Genomic DNA, 20,741 nt, shown 5'->3' with positions numbered 1-20,741 from the left:
CACCAAGCGATCCACTACACAATTGGTTGACAAAATTATACGGTAACGCCGAGGACTGGCGAGCGGAAGTAGAAAATAAAGGACTTTGACAAGGACCTTTTTGTGGAAGCACTTCGTGCTGACAGCGTCACTCTAATTCCGAGTGTCGATGAGCTGTCAGAAACAGGGCATGTGATATATAACAATTCCGAGGAAAATGGAGCCGAGAAAGCTTAGCATCCTGCCTAAAAACCAGAAGACGCGTTCATAGAGCCAAACCTTAGGTAGTCAGAGAAGAGTGTAAGGCAATATTCCGAGCGACCTGTGCCGCTTTTCAATGCGAGATAGTGCCAAGCAAGTCCACCTGCTACAAGGAGCTGTGGAGAGAAGTAGGTGCTAACCGCTGGGACAATGCTTACCATGTCGTTATGGCCAGGATCAAGGGTCCAATGACGCCAGTCGAAATATACGCCGACAAACTGAAAATTATCGTGGAGGGCCTTTTCCGGAAGCACAACCCAACCGCATGGGTGCCTACACCGTACGTTGATGCAGATGGTGAAAATGCAGATGACAATCGAGTTTCCAACGACGAGCTCCTTATAGTAGCAACAAGGCTGAAAGCGAAGAAAGCTCCTGGACCAGATGATATCCCCAACGTGGTACTGAAGGCTACGTCCTGGCATTTCCGGACATGTTCAGGATAGTCCTACAGAAATGCTTGGACGATGTCTACTTCCCGGATAGGTGGAAGATCCAGAAGATGGTTTATTTATTTATTTACATTTGGTCGGCCACCAGCTCTACGAGGGCTATATGGGTCGTTGGTTTATAATATTACTACATAATTACATGATATATACACAAAATAAATATAAATATAGCGAGTATAACAATTTAGATTATATACAAGGAGGTATTTAGACATATTTTACATAAAGAGCTCTAGGCAGATTATTAATATGTTTGGTTCAAATTAGTTTATATAAATCAGTTTGTTTGACGAAACTTAATACATTTCTGATATTAACTAAGTCATCCTTGAGCGTATCTGTACCTTGAATGAAAAATTTGTTACTCATAGCAGAGTATTTGGAGCAATGTTCGAATATATGCTTAATAGATATGATTTGTTTACAAGCATCACAAATTGGAGGGTTTTCTATAGACATTAAGTGCGAGTGGGTGTAATGAGTATGGCCTAGTCGTAATCTTGTTAGAACTACCGCATCTTTTTTCCCAAGGAGATTAACACACTGCCAATGAGAAGTTGATTCACGTATTTGCCGGTATTTGTTGTTCTCAGTAGTAATCCAGATATTTTCCCAAGACTGGAAAACTTTTATTTTTGCATAGTTTTTAAAGTCTCTGGCCAATAGTTCACCTTGTGGTGTTGACTCAAATAATGCATCTTATATAATCTATATAATTTTTTTCAAAAATGTTTTGTATTAACGGATGGTTTGAGAAAGGATCAGAGAGTGCTAGTAGAGCACTTAAGGAGTCAGATATTATGATGTATTTGTCAAAGCTGCTACTTAAAATTTGGTCTATTGCCTGTTGAATTGCTGATAATTCAGCATTGTAAATTGAACAGTTGTGCGGAAGTCTTAAGCTCCTCATTTTTTTGCACTTTCATCAAAGATTCCACAAGAGGTAACAGAGTTACATTTTGATCCATCAGTATACACAAAACGATAAGCAGTGTGTTCATGAGCCATTTGACGAAACATAGTTTTATACACAGCTGGACAAGTTTTTAGGGAAAGCGCTTTGTTCAATATTTATGTCAGGTTTAGGAAGCAGCCAAGGGGCGGTTTTGCTATAGTTTTCCGTTTTTATTTTTGGCAATTCAAGATTTAATCTATTCAATATTCTAGAACACTTCGAAGGAAATGTTTGGTTTTTATCTGCACTGTTTATAGGCAATTGTAGTATTGATTTCCTCATTGGATGGATCGGGTTTCGGAGGATTCTGGACATTTTGAGTAAGATATGCTTATCTCTTCTAGCGTTTAATGGGAGGGAATCGGTGTCAACTAAGATGCTCATTACCGGAGAGGAACGAAATGCTCCGCTTGCTAAACGTAAGACCTGGTGGTGGACGGATTCCAAAGTTTTTAGAAATCTATAAGATGCTGATGAGTATACACAGTCCCCATACTCCAAACGTGATAGTATAAGGGTATAATGTAACTTAATCAATGTTTTTCGGTCAGAGCCCCACTTGTTGTTCGATAGTGTTTTGATGATATTCATAGCTTTTAGAGATCTTTTCTTTGCTTGCTCGATATGAGTCCGCCACAGCAATCTTTTATCAAAAATCATGCCGAGGAACCGCACTTCTTCCACTTCCTGGATATTTTCGTCGTTTACTTTAAATAAAAAGGTTGTGCTATGCTTCTTCCTTCTACAGAAGTGCATGCAAGAGGTTTTAGCTATTGATATTCTAAATCCGTGGTCGGATAGCCACTTATGCATTTTGTTGATTGACAATTGAATTCGTTTCTTAATTGAAGGAAGTTTGATGACATGTATAGTACAATATCATCGGCGTAAAGCAAAATTTTACACTTAGGATCAATTTGCTTAGTGATGTCATCAATTGCTAGGAGGAAAAGTGTTACACTGAGAACGGCACCTTGGGGGATCCCATTCTCTAATTCGTGTGTAGATGAAAGTGTGTTTCCTTGTAGAACCCGAAATTTACGATCTTCAATGAAATTCTTTATAAAACTAAGCATGTAGCCATCTATTTCGATCGATTTCAATTTGTTTAAAATTTGGCGGCGCCACGTTAGGTCATACGCTTTCTCTAAATCGAAGAATATTGCATAGGTGTGTTGTTTTCTTAGAAAAGCCTCTTGTATATCAGACTCAAAGATAGATAAAGTGTCAATCGTAGAACGACCGCGGCGAAAGCCGAATTGATTGGATAGAATGTTGTTAGTTTCAATGTACCAGATCAACCTTTTGTTTATTATTCGTTCAAAGAGCTTACAAAGGCAGCTTGTTAGGGATATTGGACGATAACTGGATGCTATAGAAGGGTCTTTGCCAGGTTTTACGATAGGGATCAATATAGCAAAGCGCCATTCGGCGGGAAAAACTTGTTTTATCCATATACGGTCGTAGAATTGCAGTAATTAGGTTTTAGCATCTTGAGACAAGTGCTTAAGCATTTCATAATGGATCATGTCTATTCCTGGTGAAGAGCCTTTAGTCGAATTAAGGGCTGCTTGGAACTCAAGTGAGGTAAATGATTTATTATAGGTTTTACAGTTATTTGTGATTATTAGTGGAGTTTTTTCAGTCATTGCTTTATGTCGTCGGAACGATGAAGTGTAATTTTCGGATGAAGATACATTGGAGAAGTGTTCTGTCATTAGCTCTATGATATCGAGCGGGCTCGAGTTAATCGATTTTTTTTATTTTAAGGATGAAATGACATTTGTTTAATGTCTCCCACTAATACTCCGGATTTGTTTCCAAATTCGAGATTGCGGAATATTTGAGTTGATTAAGGTTACCATTTTTCTCCATGATTGTTTGCTATGGTATCGCATTAGAGCCCTGGTTTTAGATTTAAGTATTTTGTAACGCTTTTCATTATCAGAGGTTGGGTGTTTTTTGAAAAAATTTAAACTATGATTTCTATTTTTCAATGCTTGTGATATGGAACTGTTCCACCATGGCACGGATTTGCGTCCGATTTTAGAAGAAGATTTTCTAATAGTTTGGTTTGCAGCATTGATTATCGTGCTAACAATGTGGGTATTTTGATCGTCGATTGATTTGTAAAAGAAAATTTCGTCAAATTGAACGAGATCAGAGAATTTTTCCCAGTCAGCTGTCTTTAGAATCCAGTGAGGTCGTTTTTCATCTACTACGCGAGAATTAAGCGGAGTTATGAAAATAGGGTAGTGGTCGCTATTACAAACGTCGTCATGGACGTTCCACGAGAAAAAGGTGCTCATATAAGCTGAACAGATGGCCAAATCAATACATGTTTCACTGCTGTTAGTTGGATTCAAACGTGTTCCTTTCCCGTTATTGAAAACATTGAGGTCGAAATTTGAAATTAATTTTGCTATCATTTTTCCTCGGGTTGAAGTGAATTTCGATCCCCAAATATAATGATGAGCATTAAAATCTCCGAGAATAATGAACGGTTCGGGCAATTGTTTTATTAGATTAGCGAGGTCGTCAAAGAAAATGTTTTCATTTGGAGGAAGATAAATGTTACATAAAGTGAATTTATATGGATATAATAACTCTACAACTATAGCTTGCAATCGTGTATCCACTCGCACATTGCGTGAAACAAATTGAGATCTAACCAACGTCAATACACCACCGCGTGCTCTATCGTTTTCAGATACAAAATCACGTCTGTAAAGATCGAAATTTTTAAAAGAAGCTTGGTTTCTACACACCTAGAAAAAGTAGTGTAAATTTACGTCTCCTGACCCTGACATATACGAGCATCAAAAATGACTTAGTTTAACGTATGATTTTAATTTTACATGACGTTTAATTTCGTAAATCATGTAATTTTACTCACAATACAGCGTTTGTTCTGAATGGTAGGAAGTGTAATTTTATGTCATTGCGCATGTAAAGTATATGTTCCATGTAAAATTAAACGGAACACGGTAATGTTCCGTCATTTCGTAAATTACGGTTTGTTGAATTGTGTCATGTTTGCAGTTACGTCAACGATAAAATTCAGATTTTTTTTGGTGTGTATGCTTTAAATGTGATTCTTGTATGCAAATTATCATTGGCTTATATTGTGCATCCAAAAGTATAATTTCTTGAAAACTATTAAAAAATCCATTGCAATTCCACTGCAAAATTGAGTTTTCATAATCCATTACTAGAGAGAGAAGCTCCATCAGCAGATACAATACTACTACCACTCAAGGATGATTGGGTGTTTCTCATCCTTTTGATATCATATTCATACTCGTTGAGATCACCCGTATCTGGTGATAGGGGACGAGAAATCTTTGCTATTTGATAGTCCATGCTAGTTGCTCTATTGTTATCATCGACAACTGGACCAGAGTCCATTATACTAGTCGATGCAGACTGAGTGTCCATTTGTTGTAGTGGTAAGAGGGGATTTAAAGATGGAACTACTGGCATGTCATCTGTACATTTAACATTTGAGTTCTTTTCCTGGCTGTTGCTGACTACTTCACTGTATGTGCTGGTGTGATTGGGGAATCTGATTTTATACAACTGACGAGCTTCCCTGACACTCACGTTTTCGGTTACCTTAATTCTCGTGATCTCCTGTTCGGTTTCAAAAACCTTGCATTTAAGGGACCATGATGCATGTTCTGAAGATCCACAGTTTCGACACAGTGTTCCTCCTGAGCAATGATCGGATGTGTGACCTACCTTACAACAGTTACTACATACCTCTTCTTTTGAGCAGCGGTCGGGGAATAAAAAGACGAACACTCAGAACGAGATATCCGACTTTCACGCTTTCAGGGATTCCATTGGACTTAAATGTGAGAACATAGCTGTTTGTAGATATTAATATACCGTCCTTCTTCCGCTTCATGACTTCTACATTGCATATTCCTTGTTCTTGCAGTTCTTCCAGGATTTCCTCTTCTGTTGCGTAGTTTAGATCAGCACACGTGACAATCCCTTTTGTCTGATTTAATTTGATGTTTTCTTCGATTGTAATCTCCATTTCGAACATCATCTTGCAGCGAAGAAGTTGGTTGGCCTGGTTTACATTTTTGATTTTTACTATCAGCGTTCCGCCCCTTAGTTTGATGGTATTTAGTGGTTCTCCGCAGATGGTTTTGATCCCTTTAGGAATGATGATTGGACTGACCTTTTCGAAAGATCCATCCACGCGTTTGAGGATTATGAACTTTGGACCTTCACGGTGACCCTCAAGCTTTGGAAGTAAATCATTTGGTTTTTTCTTCCGTCCCTTTGGAGGAGCCATTTTGTTTCAACCAATCCTCTTCGGTAAGGTTGGTAATATACACAATACCACCGAAAAAAAATACAATAGTCTTTTGTGATTACGAGAAAAGACGATAAAACTGTCGACTATTTTGAAGAGCACACTTTATAGACGTCCTACTCGAACGAGAGATAAACTGCGAATGTCCAGAAGATGGTGTTGCTGCCAAAACCAGGGAAACCACCAGTAGATCTAGCATCGTATCGGCCTATATGCCCACTGGATACTCTCGGTAAGCTCCTGGAAAGGGTCATCCTCAACGGGCTGACGACCTACGCTAAAAGTGAGAACGGACTATCGCAGAGGCAGTTCGGGTTCCGGAAAGGGATATCGACGGTGGACGCTATCCGCACAGTCATCGCGAACGCGGAAAAAGCATTGAAGCTAAAGAGAAGGGGTAATCGCTACTGCGCCGTAGTAACGATAGACGTGAAGAACACGTTCAATAGTACTAGCTGGGGGGCAATCTCCGTAGCGCTGCACAAAATGCGGGTTCTGGACTATCTGTGCAATGTTCCAGAACCGAGTAATGGTCTACAAAACGAACAAGGGGCAGAGGTCGATCAGGGTCACGGCGGGAGTACCTCAGAGCTCCATACTCGGCCCAACGCTCTGGAATATAATGTACAATGGAGTGCTAACACTGGGACTGCCCAGGGAAGTGGATATCGTTGACTGTGCAGATGATGTTGTCCTTACGATAACGAGCTAGACCCTTGAGGAGGTGGAGATGTTGACAACAGATATAATAGCCATCGTGGAAACCTGGATGGCTGACGTCAAGTTGCAGCTGGCTCACCACAAGACCGAGGCAGTACTGGTCAGCAACCGTACAAAAATACATAGTGTCGAGATCAGCGTCTGGAGGACAATCCATCCCATCGATACGTGCGCTGAAGCATCTGGCTGTAATGGTCGACGATCGGATAAATTGCAACAGCTATGTCGACTATGTATGTGAAAAGGCTGCGAGGACAACTAACGCATTGGCAAGGATCATTCCGAATCACGGAGGAGCAAGAGGCAGCACGAGATGTCTCCTGGAGGGTGTCTCATCCTCAATACTGAGGTATGGCGTACTGTCCTGGGCTGCTGCGCTGAACTCAAAGCGGTACAGGACGAAGGTGATAAGCACGTTTCGCCGTTCGTGTCTTGAGTGGGTACAGAACGGTATCGTCGGAAGCGGTATGTGTAATTGCCGGGATGATTCCCATCCACATCACTCTGGCTGAGGACGTGGAATGCTACCAACGGAGAAATGCACGTAATGCAAGAAGACTGGTCCGAGCGGACTCGTTGGCAAAATGGCAGCAAGAGTGGGACAACGCTGAGAAAGGAAGGTCCGTCGGGCTAGGATGAGTTCACCGTTGGGGATTATCCAATTAAATCGTGATGAAGCGGGAAGCTGAATGAAACATGTGCTAAATGCCTCAAGGAATCAGCACCTAAACGGCTCACGGGGACGAGAGCTAAACGGCGACGTAATAGATGAGAACAAGAAGCAAGAGACAAGCCGAGGGTTAAATCAAAGCTCATAGTGTGAGCCACTCCATTATCCCGTTGCGGCATCGAGATAGAAAGAGAGAGAAGGAGCGACGAAAGCACAACGATCCCCCGCGAAGTAATGTCTTGACGTAGTTCTGTGGGGAAGCAGGGTGAAAAGTAAGGATTGTTTTTAGTGGTTAGGCACGAACGTGTATCGTGGGTCCCACACAGTGCCAATACACTACAGGTCAGGCTTTTGAAGCTTTTAAACTTTACCATAAAACATAGTGAGGGTGATTACATAGCCTTTCTATAGGCGAAAGACAAAATCGTTGAGAAATATGCTTTATTAGTTTCAAATATTGAATTTTCCACCATTACTATTTCAATGTGAATTTCTTTTTCAACAGGTACTATTATCAACCATAATATTGATTAATACAAACAGCTCTGCTTGTTCAAGAGGTTAATATGCGAGTAATCGTCATAATGCAATGGAAATTATCTCCGAACCATCTTCCAAAGGTTATTTTATAATTGGTACTACAACAACGCCTAATGAAAAAAAAACAAATTGTATACCCTGGCTACCGTGAGACCCTCACCACGACCAAACTATTGTAAAGGTCTTTCACCGGGACATTCGTCCATACCGATTATCTCAGCAGTTGGTTAGCTGATACTGGTTTGACCTTGACCATTACGGTTGAATCGTCCATTGAATCGTTTTTAGTAGCCAATGATGCTCCTCTTTGGAACGAGCCCGCTCGTTTATAGGATAGTTTCTTTCGAATGACTCTTTTTGTACGAACGAAGCAACGCGTTTTTGGTCAAAAATCTTCAAATCTCGTTTTGCAGCATCGAGACTGGTCCGACCAGTTTCATAAATCTCACAAGTTCTTAATCGAAAACGTGTGGCCAAAAGATTATTTCTCGAACAACTTCGTTCAACAAAAGCAACAACTTGAACTGAATGGATTAAATTACAGCGCAAGCTACTACTCAAAGAACTCGTAACACACATTTAACCTGCAGTGGTTTTGTTGTGTTTCCAAATTCAATCGCCTATTCGCCTATTGGCCTAAACAGCGACGTCAGAGCCAAAAGCCAAGCCTTCGTGTGCTTAATGACCACCTGAACGTCGCATAAAAACTCAATATTCGTTCGATGCAGTTTGCACTTTATTGATGCTGTTCTTTGTGTATAGGCCAAGAGTCGATTACGAGAGGTTTGCATGAAAGAAAAACAGACATTTATTTAGCTCCGTTTTTCATGTTCCAGCGGTCGGGGGCTCTCGAACGCCATCGGTCTTCGTGTCTATAGCTTTCATTCACAAGATTTTGTTTTGAACTTCAGACGGCTCTGATTGCTATTTAGTAAACGGGTTATTACTATATTATTGTGTATTCGGTACATAAATGGTAGTATAGATCAATTTGTTCTCTACTGAACCAGTTTGACTGCCATATGCTAATTAGAGCTACTTAGAATGCCTGCCTTCGATTTTAGCTGGAAAAAATGCTGAGAATGTTTTGATCTGTCGACTGGTTAAAGGTGGTTTTTATTCACTGACACGAACGCACGCGGGGGGCAATCACTTCCCATTCGAATTTGGGAAATCCAAATTGATATTCGTCTTATTTTATTGTGATTTTTGAAGGTCTCGTCGATAAAAAATACCACCCGATGAAAAGCTACATTTACGCGTGACGGTCATTTGAAGCATATTTTTTAATTCCATTCCCTCGCGATGCTTCGGAATGTAGGTCGGCTTTGAGAGAATTTTGGGATTGGCTATGAGTACAACATCTCTGATTGATTGATTGATTATCACAAAATTAGAAGTAGACAATTTGGTCTTTGCTAATGCATTGTTTGATTATCTAATTGAGTGTTCGCCGGTTTGCAGTTTTCAATTATTACCGATGAAGTTCACGATTTGTGTGACCTGCTTTTCACGCTGATGCGAATGACTTTAAGAGCAATATGGTACATATCAATTAGCAGCACGTTGTTTTTATTTGTCTTGCCTTTTATCATCAATTCGGGCTGCAAGCGAAATTTATCCGTTAGTCGATTTGCAGATTTAGCATACTTTGCCAAATAATCGGATCGCCGACTGTAGCCCACAATTAAAGTCCTATATTTTATTAAAGAAAAAGGGTAGGGCATATTTTTAACCCTTAACCCTTTATAAGGCCCAGAGTTTGGGGCAATTTATGGATGTTATATTAATAGAAACACGGTTTTTTTCACTTAGTTTAGAATATATTTACATTAATTTCGTAATAAAATAATGTTTTGAAAATATACTTGGTACCGCCAGTACCGCCGTTAGAAAACGTCAGTCTTCGTAATGTTTGATGAATTTCCAACGAGATTGGTGGAAATATAAAGACAAATTGAGCTGGATCGGAAATTCAGAAAGAAATAAGTTGAAAAATGAGACCACAGATTACAGACGTTCATTTATTCATTTAATTTTTTTCTTTGTAATTTTTACCACTCATAAACCAAAATTTCCGATTTAAAAAAAATTGTTCTTACAAATTTGCATCACCAACTTATAGGGTCTGGAGTATTTTTTTCAAAATCGAGTTAATTTTATTATCCAAAAGGAAATCGCCGTATTTTTTTCAAAAAACTCTTCACCAATCCGACACTTTTCACTGTATCTCAATAAAATGTAGTAAGAAGAGTTGTAAGACTCCTAACAAGTAGATTTAATAAGATTGGAACACTAGATTTAATAAGATTGGAACACTTCTAACTATTTCTGTGTTATGAACGAAACGAAAAGGTGGCAATATAGTTGCCACTGCCTTATAAAGGGTTAAATGCGCTATGTTGTTTAAAAATTATTTCAAAATTATCGCAGCTATGAAGCTACGAGATAATTCGAACAAAAAATGATTTGCGCCTTTAAGCGTTAAAGATTTTTTGTGAAATGTTGGATAAACAAGTGATTCTAACGTTACTGAATTATTCATTTAAACAATTCATATTACAAAATATTCAAAAAATGTGAACGGCCTAGTATTTTCCATGGTCGTAGCGTAGTACCGTGGTGGGAGGGTTGGGGACAAAATTCCCCCCACACCCGAAATATTTTGAAGAAATTTGAAAAAATGCAATATGTTCAACAAAATATGCCTAATATTTTAAATGGAGTTCTCAAAGTTTCATTTGCAAAAGTTATCTTGTGAAAATATTTCCTTGTAGTAAAAATTGGCGACAGACCTCGACACCTACCGGTTGGCTCGTTGTAGAGGCTAGATCCACCGCCGAGGACTACAACGGCGAAGCGGGGAGATAAATGGCTCCTGGTATCGTGACAAAACTGGGGGTTCACGAAACGGACATGTGAACCGAGGGAAATCCACCACATTCTTTAGTTATTGACTGACGGCGAACATGGACTGGAGAGTGTGCGAGAAGTATCCCCATAGCGGCCACCAGGCGATTCGCTACCGCATCGGCCAATGGAACCCTGCTGCAGCTCGGTGAAGGAAGAGTGGCAAGCAAAAGTGGAAGACGAGTCTTTAAAAAAACCTCCTTGTTGAGTAACTTCGGCGAACAACGGAATCAAGTACGTTGATGCGGCTGATCTAACAAGAAGAATTGTGACGGCTTGTGACGTTACAATGCAACGAAAACTGGAGCCTTTCAGTACACTGCGTGCAGCTTACTGGTTAAATGAGTAGCTCAGTACGCTACAAGCTGCTTGTCTTAGAGCCAGAAGGGCTTCGAGAGCAAGATCGGAGAGTGAGAGAGGAGCGCAAGTGACGTTTCGATAAGATAAACTCTTTAAAACGGGAGATCAAGCTTAGCAAGCCAATTGCCAAAAGTAGCTGTGCTCAGAAATAGACGCCAATTCCTGGGGGATGCGTACTGAGTCGTCATGATGAAGATGAGGGCCCGTCGACACCTGCTGAAATATGCCCGGGTAAGCTAAAGATAATCGTTGAGGGACTCTTCCCGAAGCACGATTCTACTACCTGGTCACCGACATTGTAAGGCGAAGAAGGAGGAGGCAACACAGCCGAGTGACAAGCGACTAACGACGAGCTCAAAGAAGCGTCGATGTGACTGAAATCAAAGAAAACCCCCAGTTCGAATGGAATACCAACCGTGGCGCTGATAGCTGAGATCCTGGCATATCCGGACATGCTCAGGATGCTACTGCTGAAGTCTTTAGATGATGGCACTTTCCCCGAAATTAGGAAGGTATAGAAGCTGATGTTGCTGCCAAAGTCAGGGAAATCACCGTGCCATCCAGCCTCGTATAGACCAATGCCGCAGCGCTGCACAGAAGAATGAACCATATCCTGAAGAGCTACTTCCAGAGTAGAGTACTGCTGCACCAAACGAACAAAGGGAAGAAGGCAATGCGAGTCGCAGCGGGTGTTCCTCAGGGCTTTATTCTCTGTCCTCTGGTCTCTTTGGAACGGGATGTACGATGGGGTCTTAACAGTGCAGCTGCCCGGGAAAGTGAAAATCGTGAGTTTTGTGGACGACGTGTCACTAACGGTGATGAGTGAGACACTTGAAGAAATGGAGGTGTCGGTGACGGAGACAATAGACAATAGATGCATGAACGGGGTCAAGCTGCAAATAGCTCATTACAAGACGGATGTGTTGTTGGTCAGCAACTGTGAGTTGCGATTGCGTACCGGAGGAAGTATGCGTTGTCGCCGAGATGATCCCCCATCTGCATCACACTGGTCGAGGATATCAAGTGCTACAATCAATGAAACGTCAGGAACGTGAGGAAGATGATAAGAATCGATTCGGTAGTGACGTGACAGCAGGAATGGGACAATACGGAGAAAGGTAAGTGGACACACCAGCTCATCCAAACCTTTCGACGTGGGTCAATAGAAAGCACGGAGAGATTATTTTTCTACCTGAAACAGCTCCTACCGAGCCACGGCTGCTTTAGGAAGTATCTTCATCGGTTCGGGTACGCAACGTCACCACTGCACCCGGAGTGTGAGAACGTCGAGGAGACACCGGAGCATGTGGTCTTTGAATGTCCGAGGTTTAAAAAGATGTGCAGGGAGCTACTTCCGGGAGGACCGGACATCAACCCGAATAATGTAGCCTACAGAATGACAAGCGACGTAAAGACGTGGAACGCAGTCAACAGAGTTATTATGTAGATCATGACCGTCTTACAACGGAAACGGCGTGATGAACATCGAGTAATGGATTCGGGAGAGCAATTACCACCAGGGAACTCTCCGCAGGAATAGACTAGATCCACCGCCGAGGACTAGTCGAGTAGACGCAACAGAGCACCGAGTATGAGTCGTCGAAACGCCAGCAAACTGGACGTCACATTCCATCCGGAACCACCAGACCGACCACGGTACCCCTCCGGTTGTTCTGATAGAAAAATAGCGAAAACCGAAGAAGGATCGGTATTGGGAGAACTTCTTGCACCAGGGAACTCTCCGTCAGCATAAGACACCATCAGTCGCGGCTCATCGGGGCACCAGTGAACCGGACGCCCTGCTTCATCGGAATCGTCGAAATCTCTGTCGGAGTAGGTCAGGTCCATTGTCGGGGACTAGACCGAGTAGTTCGCGAAACAGTCGGAAGCTCAACGAGAAAGTGGTACTAAATGGCACAAGGGAACTGAAGGGCTCAGTAAATTAGACAGTCTAAAGTTTGCCGCTCAGATTGGCCTCGTAGCACTAATTCTAGATCCACAGCTAGCTTTTCTACTACCATACAGAAATTACAACGTTGTTTGGATGGTCGAAAACTGGTAGTGTGTCGAGGATGGGTTCTGTAACCCTATTGAAGAACTAGTTGGATAGGAGTACTGTGCATATAAATTTTTTTTCCCGAAGTAATGCCGTAAGATAATGCCGGGGATGAATCAGGTTCCGTGCAAGATTAGTTGAATTAGCGGGTCGGGTGACTACCCAAACCCGTTCCCTGAGTTGTTGGTTTTTCTACATTTTTTTCCTGCTCAGAATGTTTTTGAACATTTTTTCATATATATTCATACCCCACGGAAAAATTTTCTTACTACGCCACTGGCTGGAAATACCCGTGCTGGAAACAGAGTGGGAGAGGATTATACTCAAACTCAACAGGATAGTCCTCTCCAATATTTACGGAGGGCGCACACGATTTATCGAAGAAAGAAGTCCTATTCCGGAGACTTGCTGTCAAAAGAAGATACGATTCGGACAATAATCGAAAGAGTCGGGACGGCACTTGAACAAAGGAAAGAAGGCTTCGTAATATCCGATGAGGTGGCAGAAGAGGTGAAAATTTTCCCAATAGAGGCGTTCGATATGATACGAACTTGAATGCAAGAAGAGGAGATGCAGATAGTTCAACAACTGATGTGCTTCTGTCAGCAAGCGAGCAGAACTGAACATATCTAAACGTGTGCCGGAACAGCTAGGTGTGATGATCGAAGACCGACTCTGGGTCAAACTGTAGCAAGAAGCGTATTCTGGTTAGCATATCCTCGGCGACACTGAGATCAGGAGGATCCGTCGGGGTTGCAGCGCTGGAGGCACAGCGGAATCGAGAGAAATAAAGAATAAACTTCTGGTTTATAGTCATGCGAGTCGCGGTCAGGTACTGAGCCACCCCATCGGAGGCAGTCCGCATTATCGCAGGAATGTTCCTACAAGCTATCGCTTGCCGATTTTTCATTCAGTTGTTTGCCACCTAAGGGTGGGTCCACCGAGAAAAATGTTGACAGCTCTATCGGTTTGTTTACGGTAGCACTGGCAGAGCTAATGGAGCCTGTCAATTTCTATCCCTTTCCCAATTAACAGAGTTATGACGGGCGAGAGCCTGCCGTGGTACTTACGACAAATCCAATCAATAAATTAAGATCTGATTTTTCCAGTATTTGTTGTGCTTTTCTTGCACCTTGATTTGTTTACAAAGTGGTATGCCCGTTTTGCCCGTTTAAAAGTTATCTGCATTGGAAAAGAGCTGTTTTCAATAAAAAAAAAAGTGAATATCTCCACACATACTAGCGATAGCAAGTTTCCGTCTTCAGCAAAGTAATGCAGTTTAATAGTCCAAACAATGTTCTAGAACATTCATATAATGGAAAAAAATCTAGAAGAAAACTTATGATGAAAAAACTGTTTTTAAGGGGCCTTTTACAAATAATGTCCCATATCTCAAAAAGCATAAAAGATACAGAGTTGAAGTAAGTAAAATGTTTGTAACGAGTTTCTCTAAAACTTTGCTGAAATAAGTATTCGTCTATCTGAATCATTGTAGAAAATAAATTTCGTAACTCACTATAAGGGGGATTAATCATCAATCCAATAAGATAGAAAGAAGGGGAGTTCTACTCCAAGAAATTTTCTCAAAGACACCATATTGCTAAAGTCAACAGTTTTGACGCAATCTAAAAAAAACCCTTTTTTGCTCTTTGGGACCACTGTGCAGTGGCACGATTTGAACCTGTAACCTGCGGGATTCCGGCCCAACGCACAAATCCTTATGATATGACTAGGCTATGATGACATATCAAGAACACATGATTATTGCATTAGCAAAAGTGATCCTACCACTGTCTCTACCGGCGATTGTGTGTGAGCTCGCTTTAGCAGCAGCGGTACGATCACTGTCTCCAATGCGATAATTATGTATTCTTCCTTGGACGTCATCATAGTCCAGGGATAGCACAAGGGTTTGTGCATTGAGCCAGACTCCCAAGGGTTGTTGGTTCGAATCATGTCTCTGGGGTGATTTTTCCTTTCGTTTAACTTATTATTCCGAGAAAACCTCCGCTGCATACCGCTAAAAAGTGTTAACAGCATGTCATTTGACGTTCCGTTTGTATTAGCTTCATTCTTAGAAATCCCCCAAAAAATGCATTTCCAGAACTGGCAAGCTCTTACACAAAAATTCTACTTGCTCTAAACAAATGTATTGTGAAACTGAAGAGCAAACCCGGCATTGCAAATATTAATGCACCTTAGCCTAAGTATTATTGGTTGACCACAATCATCCGTTCAATACATATTCGATATGTTTTGTAAACCAAAATCTTTGTATTACACCAAGACGTGGTAGTATATCGAAACATTGCATATTGCATGAAAAATATAGCAGCAATGCTCATCTGGTTAATACCGTCAACGACCTGAAAACGTTTCTGACTGACCAGTATTTTGGATCGCTCTATTAATATCAAATTCTAAAGATCATTCAAGAAATCTTAGAACCAATCCAATAACCGAATCATCCAAAATCTTGTAACCAATAAAAATCGAAGATCCAAAGACACCAGAATCCAAATATTCATAGCTAGAAAAATCGAAAAATGCATAAGAAGATTAATGAATTGAAATTCCAAAGATATAAACATTAAATGCAACAACGAATCAAAGATAAAACATTAAAAAACACTAAGCTCCAAAAATCCAAATACGCAGAAAAAACTGAAATATCTGAATTGAAAGATTGGATCTAATACTGATTTCGGTTTTAGATCAGAGTCGCCCTTGGTTTGCTCTAATATTTACAAAATCCATACAAAAGTGACAGCTCAGAGCGAGCTTAGAGTGACTCGGCTCTAAAAACGAAATCAGCATAAGAAGAAACAACCCAAAACCCGCTTTTGCAAAGATATAAAATTCCAACGATTCGAAAACGTTAATTCCAATGGTTAAAAAATAAAAAAAATCCAAATATGTATAGCTAAAATAATCGAAAAATTCAAGAGAAAAATAAAGATCTAAAAATTTAGATACTACATTAACCAAAATTCCATAATTAAATATTATTGTAAATACCAAGATAAGATCAACTGATCTAAAAATCCAATAATTCTAAGCTTCTACGATCAAAAGATCCTAAGACTGAAGCACAACTAGATAGAAGGCATAGACTGATACAAACACTGAAGAAGATTACAAGTAGTAATCGAAATACCGGTATCTGTTAAATAGTGAAGTGCAAGTGCATCTAACTAAAAAAACATAGTGGAATTAAATGGAAGAAAATCTTTGAAACATTAGATAGAAGGATCCAACGATTAGAAATTCCAAAGTGGTATGGATGAAAAAATTCAAAGATATAAGTTTTCGAAAACCGAATTATCTGATGATCCAAATCGGGCAATACCTAATTCCAAAGATCTGAAAATCAAAAGATCCGAATTCCATATTTTGGGATTCCCAGATGAAAGGATGTAGATGTAGGATGCACCTCAATCCAAAATCCGAAAAAGCCGAATGATAGCCCCAAGACATAAAGATTCAAAAATTCTATGTTCCGATTCTATTCTATCCGAAGATTCCAAGGTCTAAACATTCAAAACTGAAAAGATACCAAAAAATCCAAGGTTTATTAATGTGAAAACACAAAACCAAAGGTTCAGAGGGCAGCAGATCCAAGCCAATGATACAAAGAGTCGATAGATTAAATGATCTAACAATCCAAGGGTCTCAGGTCCCAAAATTAAAAATAAAATTTTAAAGTTACAACAATAACAAAACAGAACCGTTTCAAGATTCCAAGGTTTATGATTATAAAGCCTCAAAAATGATTAACTATAGATACACCAAGTTTTGCTTAATTTTTTTTCAGTTCCTAAATTGATAAAGAATAAGCTAAAAAAACTTTTCATGTCTAAAACCATAAATGCGCTCAGAATTTATAGTTCGATTATTTTTTTAAGGAAAAAATTCTTTATTTTCTTAGTTGAAAACAATCCGTTCAACTGCTCGAGAGACTCTAACATCAAACAAATTTTTTTCGTTTTTTCTAAAAATGATGGTTTAGAATGTCATATTCAGAACATAACCATGACAGTGGTAGGGATGCGCTAGTCCGGAATCAGTGATTTCAATGAAGGACTATGATGAAACCTGCTGCAGGATATAGAAAGTTTAGTTGCATTTACCAATATTTATTTTTGTCTGAATTGATTAATTTCATCGTATTGGACAGCTTTCACAATATAATTGTTTTGATCCTTATCTGTCCATACCGGAAAAGTAAATTGCATAGCTCCATTATAATCACACTAAATTTCTTTCACGAATAAACATTTACACACAAACGATATAAACTGATACAATTATTCAACTTCAAAAGTCAACTTCATATGCTAAATCGACAAATCCTTACCGCAAGCGAAGAGTCCTCGTTTCGATGAAAAAACTAAACTGCCGCGAAGATGCTGCTTACTGGACTCGTTTTCCTTCTGCTTCTCGTTTTCCTCAGATCAAGTTTTTCCCGTTTGACGCCCACACACACAGTCGTTTCGTTGCGACTTTAGGTCCCCACTCGAACCACCTAAATATCAACCAACTTCACAAAGAGGCTCACTTTAGAACAAAAACGAGCAAATTCTAGCGCACCCACCGTTCGGAAAGGCACCAGCCAACTCTTGACTTCGCGATCAACTTCGTGCGACTAAACTTGGCAATCGTCTTGAGCGCACTTTTATAGATACTCACCTTGACAGCGGACTCGGCGGCTGGCAATGGTCCGAGAGACCACTACTGTTGCTGCTGCTGTGCTGCTGATTGTCTCGTGTGTACTGCTGTTCATAGGGGACCTGTGCTGATAAAGCGAACAGCAGTGTGTCGGAAGACCACTGACTGCTCACAGCCTCACAGGACAACGCGGTACATATCACGAGCCCATTTGGTATTTGGTTTGGTTGGATGAAGCAAAATTTGATAGGACCTACAACGGATAACATACAAAGAATGCACGGTATGAACAAACGTTTCTCTGATTACCTGATCAAACTAAATTGGACACAATTCACCATTCTTAATCTTGATAAATCATTGGATATGCTGTCCTGCTACTCGTACAATATGATCGTACGAAAAATGCTGTGGCAGTTGTGTCATTAGCGTTTGGAAAAAATGGAGCTTGAAGGAGCTCATGAAAGTAATTATAAATTTATTACGACGCTCACACATGTAAAGTATATAAGTTCAAACTTTCAAGACATTTTACGAGGCTCGACGGACCGAGTGTTATATACCAACCGACTCAGCTCAACGAATCGGGAAAACGTATGTATGCGTATGTATGTTTGTAGTATGCACACTAGTGTCTTGAAATTATCTCAGCAAAATGTGAAGCCGATCTTAGCGAAACTACACTGAGAAACAAAAATATGCATAGTTAGCATACTTTCTATTCCCGTCTCTTTTCTTCTGCTTTCATTTTTATGCATTTTCATGCATAAACTTCTAATAAGCATTCAATGAGTGCACCCAAAACGAATCTTTGAGAGCGGAATTGATTCTGTTTTTTTCGCTCTCGAACTGTGAGCGAAAAGCTCCAAATCGATGCATTAGTGTTTAACCATTGTGTGTCCGACGCGGTACCCGGGTACCTTTTTAAGTTTCAATTAATTAAATTTCTATGTTTTATCCATAGCTGGAAATTGAAACTTTGTGACATCTTAGAACTTCATTAAGTCAAGCTTTTGGGTTAATAATATTGTTGATATAGTAAGGGTAAGAGTGAAGAGGGGCTCCTGAATTTTTTACTACGTAACAGGCCGACGTGGGTACCCGGGTACCCACAAAACTAAAATGCCCGTAACTAAGGTAATATCCAACCGATTTCGATACTTTTGGCCGTTTTGGATTCAGGAACTCATCCACTTTTGGACTTGGTAAAAATGAATCGGGTTACTTCATTCGGTTCTCGGGAATACGGGTTTCCGGAAGTAGGTTCCAGTGCTGGGGTACTATTTGCGAACTTCAATGGAATACTAGCAATATGGGTATCAAAATTTTTGGGATTGCATCAGTAGGCTGTATCTCGTGGTTTTGGAACCATTTGGTAATTTGACTCCGGAACGGACATTCTGGAGCAGGTGCCCGTGGGGCCATGAGTGGCCATTCTATTCCAATTCCATTTTTCAAATTGCCATAGGGTCCCGTAATAATAAAATAACAGACTTCCGAGACAATTTGAAGAGTTTTGATACTCATATTGCTAGTACATTATTAAAATTTACAAATCATACCCTAGTACTGGAACATTACTCCGGAAAATCCGGATTACCAAAAACCAGATCCATTATTCCGGTTCTATTGTACAGAATCAAAAAGTGGACGAGTTCCTGAATCCAAAATATCTAAAAGTGTCCAAATCGGTCCATAGTTATGAGCATTTCAATTTATGGGTACCCGGGTACCCTCGTTGGCTTGTTAAAGGTGTTTTTTTTTTGTTGGACACATAACTGTTAACCAACCGCATACTCAATATCGTACCCCATAGCTACTTGCTGTTGGCTCATGCAGTGCAGGGATAACTTTAATAAGGGCCATGCATAAATGACGTAGCATTTTTGGGGATAAGGGGGGGGGGTATACTAAAGGTGTGACGAAGTGTGACGAGGGGGAGGGTAGGGTCAGAAGTTGCGCGACGTAGCATTAAGATTTTTTTACGGGTATTAAAACCCATTGATTAGAAAAATCAATTTGATGTTCCTGCATTCCCAAGAGAAATAAATTTAAATTCATACAAGTTACTTTTCATGAAATTTTATTTGTGGTAAGTTTGCGTGTATGCGGATTTAACTTGCTACATTAGTTAGCTAATCTTGCTAACTAATAGACTTAGTTTGTTAGCTGAATTAAGTTATCTCTTCGGGTTCAACCAAACAAAATTTAGTAATTTTGTTGAATGTATGCTTCTTAGAATCATGGGCAGCTGCAGCATCGTGAACTGAGAAATCTTTTGTTTAAATAATTTAAATCATATATATGTCATGAAACATAAATATGTTTCATGACATATATATTCAAAACAAAATTATTAACGCGGTATTTGTCATGAAATGGGCTTATTTTGTTCGCAATTGCTATTAAAATAAAAATGTAGATAAATGACGTCAAACATTTTGTAAATGCATGTATTTAAAAGAATTGTAAAACATATTTAATTTTTTTTCATCCCCCTGGTCACGTTGTGAAGGGGGGGGGGTATTTTCAGAAATGCTACGTTATTTACAAGGGGGAGATTAGAGTTTTGTGACAAAATGCTACGAAGGGGGAGGGAGGGGTCGAAAAACGCAAAAAAAAGCTACGTCATTTGTGTACGGCCCCTAACACATACCATCGTCTCCATGCTGTCCCATTTGTGATCGATGCTGTAATGATGCGAAGTTTATATAGCTCATTCTAACGACTACTCATTATGTATTGTTATGGCCTAAGGTGTAAAGTAGGCGTTTTAGCGAGTAGATGTTTGTCGGTTCCAGTCCTGATGCTACCCGTTAATTTTTTTCCAGTAAGGCTTA

General features: G+C 40.1%; 1 protein-coding gene across 3 annotated transcripts in view; it reads right to left on the bottom strand.

Moving 5' to 3' along the window:
* Nucleotides 1-17,867, bottom strand: part of LOC131682408 (fibrous sheath CABYR-binding protein-like) — a 32,428-nt gene extending 14,561 nt beyond the window's left edge. For all 3 annotated transcript variants that reach the window (XR_009304080.1, XM_058963852.1, XM_058963850.1), the window contains exon 1: nt 17,591-17,867. The gene's annotated coding sequence lies outside the window, so the exon portion shown is untranslated. The remainder of the gene's footprint in view (nt 1-17,590) is intronic.
* Nucleotides 17,868-20,741: the final 2,874 nt, after the last annotated feature.

Source organism: Topomyia yanbarensis, chromosome 2, assembly GCF_030247195.1.
Source record: "Topomyia yanbarensis strain Yona2022 chromosome 2, ASM3024719v1, whole genome shotgun sequence".
NCBI lineage: Eukaryota > Metazoa > Arthropoda > Insecta > Diptera > Culicidae > Topomyia > Topomyia yanbarensis.
Note: the sequence above shows the minus strand (reverse complement) of the source record. Positions and strands in the feature narration are given on the sequence as shown.